This window comes from Podarcis gaigeae, assembly GCF_964106915.1.
Source record: "Podarcis gaigeae genome assembly, chromosome: W".
Lineage (NCBI taxonomy): Eukaryota > Metazoa > Chordata > Lepidosauria > Squamata > Lacertidae > Podarcis > Podarcis gaigeae.
The window spans coordinates 22301617-22314916 of record NC_139695.1 but is presented as its reverse complement, the minus strand read 5'-3'; the positions used below and the strand labels follow the sequence as shown (position 1 = coordinate 22314916).

The 13300-nt window shown below is 47.9% G+C and overlaps 1 long non-coding RNA gene and 1 pseudogene across 2 annotated transcripts in view; both read left to right on the top strand.

The window, feature by feature from the left end:
• The window catches only part of LOC310836056 (inositol polyphosphate 5-phosphatase OCRL-like), a 58063-nt pseudogene extending 51483 nt beyond the window's left edge, over positions 1-6580 (top strand). The window contains exons 10-13 of the transcript XR_014568654.1: positions 3875-3994; positions 4508-4592; positions 5294-5421; positions 6236-6580. The product of XR_014568654.1 is annotated as an inositol polyphosphate 5-phosphatase OCRL-like (transcript). The remainder of the gene's footprint in view (positions 1-3874; positions 3995-4507; positions 4593-5293; positions 5422-6235) is intronic.
• The window catches only part of LOC310835984, a 948096-nt gene that overhangs the window by 747881 nt on the left and 186915 nt on the right, over positions 1-13300 (top strand). The window lies entirely within an intron of this gene.

Sequence of the window (13300 nt, the reverse complement as noted above, 5' to 3'; positions counted from 1 at the left end):
ACTCAAAGGCCCCCAGTGGGGTGAACATGGTGGTTTTCCATTCGTCCCCCTCCCTCATCCTGATCAAATTGTATGCTCCCCTGAGGTCCAGCTTGGTAAAAAAATTCCCCTGCCTCACCCTTGTTAAAATATTGTCAATCCTGGGCATTGGGAAGGTCACGGGTTCCGATACCAGGTTCAAGGCCCTGAAATCTACGACTAATCTGGGCTGATTTCTGTCTTTTTTGTCCACAAAGAACACCGGACTGGCCCCCACCGCCATTGATTCTCTTATGAAACCTCTTTTCATGTTCTTGTCAATAAATTCCCTCAACTCCTGCATCTCCCTGTCCGACATGGCATACAGTTTACCCACTGGCAACTGAGCCCCTGGGAGTAGGTTGATTTGGCAGTCAAAGGGCCTATGGGGGGGTAGTCTATCCGCCTCCTTCTCGCTGAAGACCTCCTGCAGGTCAGCATATTGGGGTGGCACCTTCCCCTTTGGCTCCACAGCCATTCCAGCCACCCTGGCCACTGTCATCCTTGGGGTTCCCCCCCCCCATGCAGTGTTCCAAGCAGTAAGCTGACCCAAAGGTGACTGACCGCTGGTGCCATACCACTACTGGATCATGCAGTCCCAACCAGCTCATTCCCAGTATTATTGGGGGTCCTGACAGTGTGGCTACGTGAAAGGCAATGGTCTCTGTGTGCCTGGACACCCTCATTCTCATTGGTGGGGTCTGGTGCGTCACCTCCCCTCCCAGAAGTTCCCTGCCGTCTATGGTTGTCACCTGCAAGGGGAAATCCAGAGGTAGCAGGTGGAGTTGGTGTTCCATAGCGAAGCTCTTGCTGAAGAAATTGCAGGAACTGCCTGAATCCAGCAGCCCCTTCACCTTCACTGGGTACCCATTTGGGAGTTCTAGCACCACTTCTAGGGCTATGGCTGTCCTGGGAGGGTCTGGTTGGGGCACTTCTATTGGTTGTTGGCTTGGCTGCTGCCCCCGCTGATTGGCAGCCAAGCTTGGCCGTTTCCCTGGGCCTGCTCCGTTTTCCCCTCCCCCTCACAGCCAGCAGCTCCCACCATCCCTTGCCAGGCCTTTATTTGAGGGCAGACCCTGGCAAAATGTCCTGGCCGTTGGCAGAGGAAACACTTCTTGTGGGCTTTCCAATCTTTCCCTCCCTCTTGCGCCCTTCCGTGGTGTTTGAAACCTCGCGTGCGCGCGCCATCTATTTCCATTGGCTCTGCCGGCTGGGAAGGTTGCCTTGGTATTTCAGGAATGCGGTAGTCATGGTAATGCTCCCCTTCTCCTGAGCCCGGGCTTCCTGTCTTGCTCCAATCGCAAGCACATCCTTGGTCAGCTGCTCCATCGACTGCGGGCGGGGCATGCGGGAAAGCTCATCCTTGACCGTTGGGGACAACCCCTCCTCAAACAACATCTGAATGGGTTCAGCGTCCAGATCCCACCCAAGCCGGTGGATCAACATCGCAAAGCGCGACCAGTACTCTCTAACAGATTGGTTCCCCTGCTTGCACCCCATCAATTGCCGTCGAACCACAGTTTGCTCCACTTCGCTTGAAAACATTGCATTCATTGCCTGAAAAAATGTCCTGACGTCTTTCAGGGCGGCATTTTGCGTTGCCATTAGGGGCCTGATCCATTCCCGCGCTCCATCCTCCAGATGCCCGACAATATAAGCCACCCTTTCCCCGTCATCCGCAAAATTATCATGCTGCAGTTCCAAAGCGTACTCTATTTCCATCCGGAACGCGTTGTAGTCCTGGGGCTTCCCCCCAAACTTGTGCACTAGCCCCGGTACCTTCCTTGCGATGGGGGTGGGTCTGACCTTGGCATCCTGAGCCCTCCGTTCATCAAGCCTCGCCGTCAGCAGAGCCACATGCTGTTCTAAATCTCGGTTCCTCTCCACCAGATTCTGCACTCCAGCTGCTCGCTCCGCGCCGCCGGCTTCTCCAGTCTGACTCATTATGCTCCCCTGCCTGCCGCTGCGCACAAGCAACTTCAGGGACTGACGGATTGCTGTAATGGCTTTAAGGGTTGCTTGTGCATACGTTACCGCTTCTGCAGGCTAGTTTGCCTGGTTGAGCCGTTTCCCTCTGGACAGCCCTCCACTCCGTGGCTGTTCAGTCGCTGGCAGAATCCGTCAGTGGGCGTTTCTTGAACCTCTTCCAGCAAAGAAGCTCTTTGACACCAAGTCGCCGCCTACTTTCCCTGCGTGAAAGTCTTCTGTGCAGGGTGGGCGTAGGCAGCAGAGGACTTGTGCTCTCCTCGCTGGTCTCTTGCGAAGAGTCCTGGAGCCTACTCTCCGTTTCCCCCATCGGCCCCCCTCTAGCCCTGGTGTAGCGCTGATTATCTTCCCCAGCCGGGGATTCGCCTCTCTCCCCGCTTGGCCCCTCTCCAGCATCGCTGCTGAGTCTCGCCTCCTCTGCTAGCTGCGATGGCAGTTCCCTGACAATGATGGACAGTGTTATTGTCACCCGTGTCCCTATGGACTCCCAAGGGCATGTGGTTGGCCATTGTGGGAACAAAATGCTGATCTAACCTAGCAATGCTTCTGTGTTCTTTAGCATGCATCAGCTACTCTTGCACTAAGACTCTGATACAGTATGTGTCATTCCCCACACCAATACACACACACTCTCTCTCAAGACAGGGGCGGGGAGTATTGGCGGCGGGGGGTGGGGATGAATTGGGTCCTAATCAACAGCTTCCCTGGGGATGAGAGGAAGTGGAGTTGGAATCAAATTCTCCATCCTTGCCAACTCCTTTTAGTGATGGGCTGCTTGCCATTGCTGTGCTCCTAAAGCTCTCTTGCTCCCCCCTCCTCTCTTTCTCTTTCTCTTGAATGTGGTAGCTTGAGATAGAACTAACCACCCTGAACATTTCTGGAGAGGAAGATGGGAAGGAAGCAGGAGGCATTGTTCACCAGCTGCTGTGTGCTGCATTGCCCAGACAAAGTCGTGGGCTGGGGCTCCAGCTGTTGTTCAGTTTCTACCACTGCCTCTGCAACGTGTTCTAGACAAGGGGTGGTGAACATGTGACCCCATCATCTCATCATGCTGGCTGGGGCTGCAGCCCATCAACCTATGAAGGCCCATCCATGTTCTGTTGCTGTTTTTGTTACTTATTTCCTGCCCTTCACCCTAAGGTCCCAGGGCAGGTTCCAACAATTAAAATAAAATGTTAGCCAACCCTCATGTCCACAGCTGCATATTTAGTAAGCTTTTGGGTGAACTGCACATCCGGAGTGGGAGGATTACTAGCTGCATATTAATAGGGGGAGGGGGAGCTTGGATTTGGGGTGCAAGCAATTTGTTTTTTGTTTCCCCACTTGAGATGCTTGTTGTGGCTAGGGCCAGGTGATATGTTAATTTATATATATTTTCAAATCAGCTTGAAGTCTATATAGTGATACTGGTTGCATAATTTTTGACCTGGCAATATATTGCGAATCATGATGTGTGTGTGTACTATGCAAAAAAAAAAACAAAGTGGGGGGAAACTGTGAAGCCAGACAATGCTTCTCTAGATTCCTGCAGCTCCTGTGCACTCTGCCGGTTCAGCTTTCCCCTGCCCTCCTGCAGGGGGCAGCAAATCACAAGAGAGCAGGCGCCAGCAAAAATCACAATGCGGGGAAAACCGTGAAGCCAGCCAATGCCTCTACATAGCTCCATCTTATTTTAGACATTGTGATATATTGGTGTATTGCAATGTTTAGCTAGTGATATATCACAGTGTTGAAAGCCAGATATCGCCCAGCCCTAGTTGTGGCCTCAGAAGGCAAGACTTGTCCACCCAGCTGGAGCAAGGAAAGAATGCATACAGGCACACATTCTGTCAGGCTCTCATGCCAGTCCCCCTTGTCATTGGACCTCCAGGAGAAGCAGTTTCTGGATATAGTACCCCAAGATGGTGATGACTCCACTGAGCAGCCTTTGCACATACCCAAGGAGATATGGCTTTTGGTGGACCACCTCTTCAAGAATGCCTGCCACCAGGTGAGCTGAGGGGGACTGTACCATTTAAAGGATGGGTGTTGGCCGGAATCCAGTACCAGTTTTGGGGTGTGCAGGTTCCAAACGTCACAATTTATTTATATCTTAGCTACCAACTCGCTCTTACAAACTCCTGCTGTGAGTATAGTGGCACCTTGGAGGAGCGGCAGCGGGTGGGACATCCAGCATACGGTATTCCTTAGAACAGCTCAGAAAAACCCAAGTGTTCACAACCATTGTCTGTCTCTCCCTAGCAAAGTGGCTCTCTGAGACTCGCCACTAGAAGAAGCGGGGAATGATTTCACTCTCCCATTGCCCAAAATCATGAGAGGGGTAGTAGGAATGCTACTGTGGAAAGCAGGAGGTGGGATACAATTCTCAGCCTCTTGGTGATGGGCTTCTCTCCATTGTGGCATTCCTTGATCTCACATTATGCACCCCAGGGCTGGATTGTTCTTCGTGCTATCCAGAATGTACCTCATCCCTTCCTAACGCATGGGTGATACTCTGCTTCAGGAGGACCTCTTCCAGACCCCGGGGACGCAGGACGAGCTGCAGGAGATAACTGAGTGCCTGGACACCAGCATTCCTGAGACGATCCGTATCCTCTTTGGGGGACATTGTTGGGGAGCAGGGCTGTTTGGTGGTTTTGTTTAGCTCTTGGCTGGAGTGGACCTCACTTTTATATACCTGGTGGCTTAGGTTCCTAGGCCACCCCATCCTTAAGGCTCTGGGACACATCAAAATGAAATGCCCACAGTAAAGTCCAGTCATGCATCCAAACAACTTAACAGCTTTAACCCCCATTTGAAAACATCAGCCTGGCTAGATAGAGCAGAGGTGGGGAATCTTGACAGGCCCGCAGCCCCCACATCTAGCATCATACGTGGTATCAGGTGTGGAGACAGGTAAAGACATGGCTGCAAAGGAGCTTCAAGGGTGCATTCAATTGTTCTTTGGCAAGCAGGGTTTGTTGACCGCACTTTTGGAGTTGACCACCAGTATTTGTTGTTTGGATTGAAACCATGCCTGCAGAAGGACATTTCCTCGGCAGATCAGCTTTGCAGGCGGCTTTGTCAAGAGGGGAGGTGTGGGATAATTACAGTGGGGTGGCTCAGTTGGTAGAGCGTGACACTCTTAATCTCAGGGCTGTGGGTTCAAGGTCCACCTTGCGCCAAAAGGGGGAACTTGCAAGGTGGGCCCAGATGTATAAGGACCAAGCTTCTTGCTTTGGACCAGCCTGGGAAGGAGGCAGGCTGCAGGTAACAGGACAGAACACTTCCCTTGCCAGGCTGTCAATAGCTGGCAGTGACCACTTGGTGGCCGAAGCTCTGCTCATCTTCCTGGAGGCAGTGCCAGAACCAGTCATTTGCTATGAACTGTATCAGCTCTGCCTTGAGTGCTCCCATGACAGCCACCTCTGTCGCCAGGTCGGCCCCAGAGCCCCATCTCTTCCTGGCTGGTCTGTGGTGTGTACAGAAGCATAGAATCAGAAGGGATTTCCAAAGGCATCTAGTCCAAATGTTGCCGCGAGTAACAGGAAATCCACTAAAACATCCCTGAAAGCCAGTAAATCGGCACACTGGCAGGAGGGCTAGTCTGGTCTGGGAAGCCTTGTTAACTGCAGAGGTTGCTGATGTCTCCTTTGATAACCATCCCTCTCGGTTGTGGAGGGGGGTGGGGTGCGCACATGTTGTCTTTTTGCTTTCTGACAAGGAGTTGTAACAATAGCCCACCTGTTTCAGTGAACCTCGCTTCAATTTCCAACACAGGAAGCGGCCATATACTGAATCAGACCCCTGGGCCATCTAGCTCAGTATTGTCGAAATTGACAAGCAGTGGCTCTCAAGGATTTCAGACAAGGGATGTTCCCTACCCTACTTGGAGATGCTGGGGGTGGAACCTGAGACTTTCTGCATGAAAAGCAGAGCAATGGCCCTTCCCCCAAGATATCTCAGTTGGTAGAGCATAAGACTCTTCATCTCAGTGTCCTGAGGTCGAGCCCCACCTTAGGCATTGCAGGGGGTTCGATTAGTTAACCCTCGTGGTCCCTTCCAACTCTACAGTTGTATTATTCCCCAAAGTTCCCAGCAGAGTTCTAGTCCGGTTACCATTTTAAAAATTATTTTTTTAATGCCAGGTCTAAACCTGCAAACATAAAAAGTACACTGTGCTAGTGATCCATGCCCCTCCTCTAGCAAAGCTCTGCATTGAAACTCCAAACTGCCCCTCCCTGTCTTGCAGGTGATCTGCCAGTTGCCGCGGTCGCACCAGAACGTGTTCCGCTTCGTGGTGGCTTTCCTGCGGGAGCTGCTGAAATACTCTGAGAGCAACAACGTCAGTGGCAACATGCTAGGTAAGGCCTGCCTGTCCTGGCTGGGAGCTGGCCTTCCTCCTGCTCCCGCCTCCTCTCATGCAAATGTTTTCGCTTCCCTGCAGCCACCCTCTTCGCCAGCCTCCTGCTACGGCCTCTGCCCAACGTTCTGTCGAAGCAGAGCCCACAGGAGCGTCAGCGTGCCATCGGCTTCCTCCTGGGCTTCCTGCTGGGGGTGGATGACTACGAAAGGTGCCAAGCGTGACTGGAGATGAAGTTGGGAGGGAAGAGGCAAGGCCCAGCCTCTGTTCTCTGGTGCCTGCCTGTGAGGGGTGAGGGTGCTGATAAGCTAGTAAAGCAACATTCTGGGCTTCGCGCCATCTCTTCACAAGATTTATTGTTCTACTTCAAAGCCGTTTACGAGAGATCAAACACATACATTCATACTCAGCTATCCAGATGAGTCATCTGACTTTCGTCTGTGACGCTGCCAACAAGCCCATTCCCGGAAATGACGCTTCCTTTTCGTTTTGCCCTGTGAATGGCTGGGTCCTGCTTTAGGCTCCCCCCTGCCAGTTTCCCCCTCTGACGAGGAAGAGACGCTGCTGAATGCCGGCTTGGGCTCTCTATATTTGTCTCCCTCCCTCATGGTTTCCCCTGCAGCCTCCAATTCCCTGACACTGCCCTTCCCCTTGTGCCATCTTGCCATGTGCCAGCTCCCTTCCTTGTGCTTCGCCCTTTCCACCTTTTCCTCTTGACTCCTGACTCGGTTGAACACTTGGTTTTCCACATGGTTCCAGGGCATTAGCAGGATAAGGGTGCTTTGGGAGGGACCCTGTTAGAGGACAGTCATTCCCCTGCCCATCCTACTACCACTGCTGCTCTCAGTCCCTGTGCAGTAGTCCACTCTCTCTCCCCTTCTGCTGCAGCTGAGCATGTGATACTCTTGGTGGGTACAAGGCATAAGGATTCCTAGCCTGTCCTGGGATTGCAGGACCTTTTTCTCTGTTTCCAACAGCCAAATCTCGGCAATTCTAGGCGGATGACAACCCTACCCACTTGTGCCAGATTGCCTGGCATACATTACAAGTATCTAGTCACTGTGGGAATGTTCAGGGGTGCAGGAGAGGATATATTGACTAATTATATCCTTATCCAACTTGTGCTAACAAGTTCCCAAAATATCAGCAGAGTTTATAGACATTCCCCTTTAAGTTTGCAACGGTAACGTGTGCACAGGTTCGCTAGAACCTCTATAATAATTACTCTGGTAATTTCCCCTTTGTTCCCTCTTAAAATACAAGACACGACACAGTCTTTATAAAAGTATAAAAGAGTTTACTCACGTTCTGTTCACAATATGATCCCAGAAGGCACACAGCTTAAAAAGGTAAAATACATTTAGAATCTATCTTATAGGAAGATAGTACTGTCCTCTCTTGGCTGAGAGCCAAGAGGGCATGTTGCTCCTTCAGAAGATGAAGATGAGAGAGAGAGATATGGCTGCCTGCCCTGTGCTTTTATCATTTACCTGCACAGGTGAGGCCACACCCACCTCTGGTCACATGTGGAGGAAGTCCGTCCCCAGGAAGTTTACCTACTTGCTAGACAGACATCCCTCCCCATGTTCTAACATGTACACTCTAGGAATGTTGTCATTGACTGCTCCTGTGTTTACATCCCACATACCCCTTCTCAGGCAATACAGCATACACAAAACATAAACAACTTTATTCAACCACCCAGAGTCCCAGCTTGACACGTAGATTCTGGAAACTCTCTCTTGGTAGGGGTTTCATCAGGATGTCAGCAGTCATCTCTTGGGTGCTGCAGTAGGATAGTTCCACAAGTCCATCCTGGATCATCTGGCGTATGTAGTGGTATTTAACCCCAATGTGTTTTGTTCTGGCCAGGAACTTCTCACTCTGCGTCAGCTTCAGGCAACTTTGATTGTCCTCTAGCAAGCTGACAGGCCCTTTTCTCACCAACACAAAGTCCTTTATGAGTTGATCAAGCCAGGTGATCTCTCTGCAGGCTTCTGTTGCTGCAACGTATTCGGATTCTGTGGAAGATAATGCTACACAGCTCTGTTTATAACTGCCCCATGAAACAGGTCCATCACCAAACATGAAAACATGACCACTTGTTGATTTATAATCAGCATTATCCCCAGCCCAATCCGCATCAGTATACCCAACCAACTTAGGGTCTCTGACGGCTGGTAACCTTAATTTACAATTCATGGTACCCTTCAAATATCGCACCACCCTCTTTACACCTGCCCAATCATGCTCAGTGGGAGAATTCACTTTTCTGCTAAGAATCCCCACAGCATTAGCTAAGTCAGGTCTACATGTGGTAACTAAATACAAAAGTTTACCAATCGCCGACCTGTAGTCATTGTTGTCTGGCAACTGCTTCGAATCCTGCTGATTCTTCAGGAAGTCAGTGGCCATCGGTGTAGTAACTGGATGTGCGTCTTGCATCTGCATGTGCTCAATTAGCTCGTGGATCTTCTGTCTTTGGCTGAGAAGAAATGAGCCGTCCTCTTCTCTTTCCACCTGGATCCCGAGGTAGTACTGGACATCTCCTAGCTCCTTGACCTCCACCTCTTTGCTAAGGTGTTTTACTATCTGTGTATAGTCTTTCTCACTTGCTGTGGCAATAATCAGGTCATCAACAAATGCTAGGATATATGAGAATTATCCATTATTTGACTTACTGTACAAGCACTTGTCAGCGTTGCCTTGCTTGTACCCAAGTTGCGTCAGCATTTTATGCAACTTCTGGTTCCAGGCTCTAGCAGCCTGTTTAAGTCCATAAAGTCCTTTCTGGAGTTTGCACACTAAATGTGCCTCATGTGGTTTTACAAAACCTTTGGGCTGTTTCATGTAAATTTCTTCAGAAATCTGCCCATGTAGAAAAGCGGTAGCAATGTCTATGTGTTTCACTCTTATTTTCTTGGAGGCTGCAATGCTTAAAAGCATTCTTACGCTGCTGTACCTCACGGTTGGTGCAAAAACTTCATCATAGTCTTCACCAAAACGCTGTGAAAATCCCTGTGCTACAAGTCTAGCTTTGTAGTGCTGCACTTCTCCTTCTGACCCCTTCTTAACCTTGAAAACCCATTTACTGCCAATGGCCTTCTTACCAGGAGGCAGCTTACCGAGTGTCCAGGTCTGGTTCTGATGCAGTGCATCCATCTCCTCCTGCGTGGCCTTTCCTCCAGAGACTGGCTTCTGCAGCTGGCATCTCCTGTATCTCTTCCCAAGTGGAAGGTTCCTTTGGAAATGCCGACCCTGCAAAGTAGGACAACCGTAATGGTGGGACACCTTTGTTGGTTCTGGACAAGCGCCTGACCTCTGGTTCTGTGACCACATCAGCCTCCTCATCCTCCTCCAACGCAGGCATGTCCCCATCTGAGTCCTCCTCTTCGTCTCTGGTGCTGCCAGGGGTCTGGTCCTCTGCGTCTTCTGGTGCGTCGCCTGTAGGGGGCGCTGTAACACTCGAAGGCAGATTATTACTTTGTGGGGTCTCAAAAGGGAAATATACAAACTCTTGAGTCCTTTCTGACTCATCTGAAGAATCCACAACAGTGTTCTTAGTGTCTACTTTTCCATATTCATCAAAATAAACCGCATGGTATGCATTTGTCTTACCAGTTTGTAAGTCCATAATTCTGTATCCTTTGCCTCCAGAGGCATATCCCACAAGGATACCTGCTTTTGCCCTGGAGTCAAGCTTGTGTCTGTGTTCTTTGGGCACGTGGAAGCAACACAGACTTCCAAACACACATATGTGCAAAAGATTGGGAGCTTTCCCATGCCAAAGTTCAAATGGTGTGCGCTCTGCACCTTTAGTTGGCAGTCTATTCTGCAAATAGACCGACGTGTATTCTCCTTCAGCCCACAGCTTCTGTGGCAAACATGCATCCTTTAGCATGCACCTTGTCATGTCCATAATGGACCTAAACTTTCTCTCAGCTATGGCATTCTGCTGTGGTGTGTAAGGAATTGTGGTTACATGTGCAATTCCTTCCTTGGCCAGAAAAGCCTGCATTTCATTTGAGCAGTACTCACCTCCATTGTCGCTCATTAGCACAGCTGGAGCTCTTTGGAATTTATTCTTGACCATGGCAATGTATTCCTGGAGCTTGTCCACTGTCTCACTCTTCTCTTTGAGGAAATATACAACACAAAATCTTGAAAAGTCATCCAGAAATATTAAAATGTATCTATTCTTTCCCAGTGAGGGAACATTCATGGGTCCACATATGTCAGTGTGCACTATGTCAAGCACTTTGTTGCTTCTTTGTTCTGCACAACGGGGAAATGAAGGTTTTACAGCCTTCTCAGTAATACAGCTTATGCACTTTGCTGGAGCTTTGTTGCTCTGCTTTACCTGCAAACCTCTTACAAGATCTCTTTTCTGTAGATCCAGAATGACGTTGGTATCCCTGTGTCCAAGCCTTCTGTGCCACAGGTCCAGATCTGCTTCATCCCTCTGGCTGGAATGTGCCACTTTTGCAGACTGGTTCTCTGAAAGATCAAGCTCATATACACCATTGATTAGCTTTGCTTGAGCAAACACTTTGCCATTTCTAGTCACTTTACATTCTCCATTTCCAAATGTGATCTGGAAACCTTTCTTGTCCAAAGTGGACACGCTGATTAAATTGCAGCTCAGCTCTGGTACGTACAAAACTCTAGAGATTGTGTTCTCAATGCATTCATTGTTTATATTGCATTTCAGACTCATGGAACCTGCACCTTTTGCTTTAACAATGTTGCCATCTGCAATCTCAATTTCAGATCCTTCTTCATCATTTATCTCATTAATCTCATTAAAATAGTCCTTTTTATATGAAAAATGCGAACTGGCACCTGAATCTAAAATCCATTTATTACGTCTATTCTCACGATTCTGGACAGTTAAATTCCTTTCTTGCAGTAGCCATGTGCATTCACATTTCCCCTTCTTTTCCACTTTTGGCTGAAAGGGGTGGGGTTTCTTGGCTTTAGGAGCCCTGCAATTCTTTGCAATGTGTCCTTCTTTGTTACAATTGAAACAAATCACTCTCTTAGGCATCTCTTTGGACTTTGTACATTGCCTAGATGCATAACTGCTGTCTTTGCTTCTAGCATTTCTCACTGGAGATTCAGCTCTATCTCTGCATTTTTCTTTTAAATAACCAATCAAGTCTTTAAAAGTCAGACCTTGTCTATGATCCATCAAACTTACAAATGCGCTAAAGCGTGGTCCAAGTGATGATAACAAAAAATGCTATCTTTGTATCTTCATCAAAAGCTTTGGGAGTCAGATCAATTCTTTGAATAATCTCAGTAAACTTGTTGATGTGCTCTGTGAATTCCTCTTTTGAATTCATCCTCACTCTGGTTAATTTACACACCAAGTTTCTGAAGCAGTTTATGCTAGATTCTCCATACACGCGCTCAATATCTCTTAAGATTTGAGATGCATCATCTGTACTATTTATTAATGATAGCTGCTCATCACGAAGTCCACTCAAAATTATGTGTCTAGCTTCGCTGTTCATGCGTTTCCAAGCACTTATCTTGGCTAAATCTCCCTCAGTTGTTCCTGTAGGCTGAGGCTTTAAAGCTTCAAAAATGTGCTTATAATCTAAACATGCTATCAAGCGCTGCTTCCTGTGTATGAAATTGTGTTCATTCAGCACAGGCATTCCTAATTTTGCATCACTATCAAAAGCTGCTCTAGCCATCTTAAAATCCAAAAAATTGAAAATTCTTCAAAATCTCAAAAATTTCTCAAAATTTTAAAATTAAAATCTCAAAAATCTCAAAATACAAAACAATTCTTCACTGCCTTGGGTCACTGTGAACTCTGAGGGAAGGGGGGGGGGGGTGCTTAATCCCCACTGCACAATGGAACAAAGGACCATGTGCTTACCAGGAAGTTAACTCAGAAAAGTACTACTCAACTCAAAATCACAATCCAAGGCAATCCTTCAAAAATACACAAAAATATGCAATACTGGGGCCACTAACCCTTTGTGGGAATGTTCAGGGGTGCAGGAGAGGATATATTGACTAATTATATCCTTATCCAACTTGTGCTAACAAGTTCCCAAAATATCAGCAGAGTTTATAGACATTCCCCTTTAAGTTTGCAACGGTAACGTGTGCACAGGTTCGCTAGAACCTCTATAATAATTACTCTGGTAATTTCCCCTTTGTTCCCTCTTAAAATACAAGACACGACGCAGTCTTTATAAAAGTATAAAAGAGTTTACTCACGTTCTGTTCACAATATGATCCCAGAAGGCACACAGCTTAAAAAGGTAAAATACATTTAGAATCTATCTTATAGGAAGATAGTACTGTCCTCTCTTGGCTGAGAGCCAAGAGGGCATGTTGCTCCTTCAGAAGATGAAGATGAGAGAGAGAGATATGGCTGCCTGCCCTGTGCTTTTATCATTTACCTGCACAGGTGAGGCCACACCCACCTCTGGTCACATGCGGAGGAAGTCCGTCCCCAGGAAGTTTACCTGCTTACTGGACAGACATCCCTCCCCATGTTCTAACATGTACACTCTAGGAATGTTGTCATTGACTGCTCCTGTGTTTACATCCCACAGTCACATAGATTATCCAGAATCCCGGAGCTAGCCGACCTGACTAGAAGAGACCATGACCAGAAGGAGGAGGAGTACCAGGAAGAATGGACAAAATCCAAAGCTTATTTAGCTAAATATGTCAAGATAACCTAATTGGAAAAGCTTGCAAATTTGAGATAGGCTTAGGATTTAATTATGTAAGGATAGGAATTAAGATGTTTAAAGCTAGATTAGAAAGAATGAAAGATGTTAAGTGATCAAGTTAATTATTATTTTTTTGAGAAGATTGATTTTGGAAAACTGTTAAAATGAAATACAATGAAATTCAACCAGGGGGATTTGAGGAAGTCACTTAACAATGTTATCAAGATTGGTTTAATTACAATTAGGATGTATG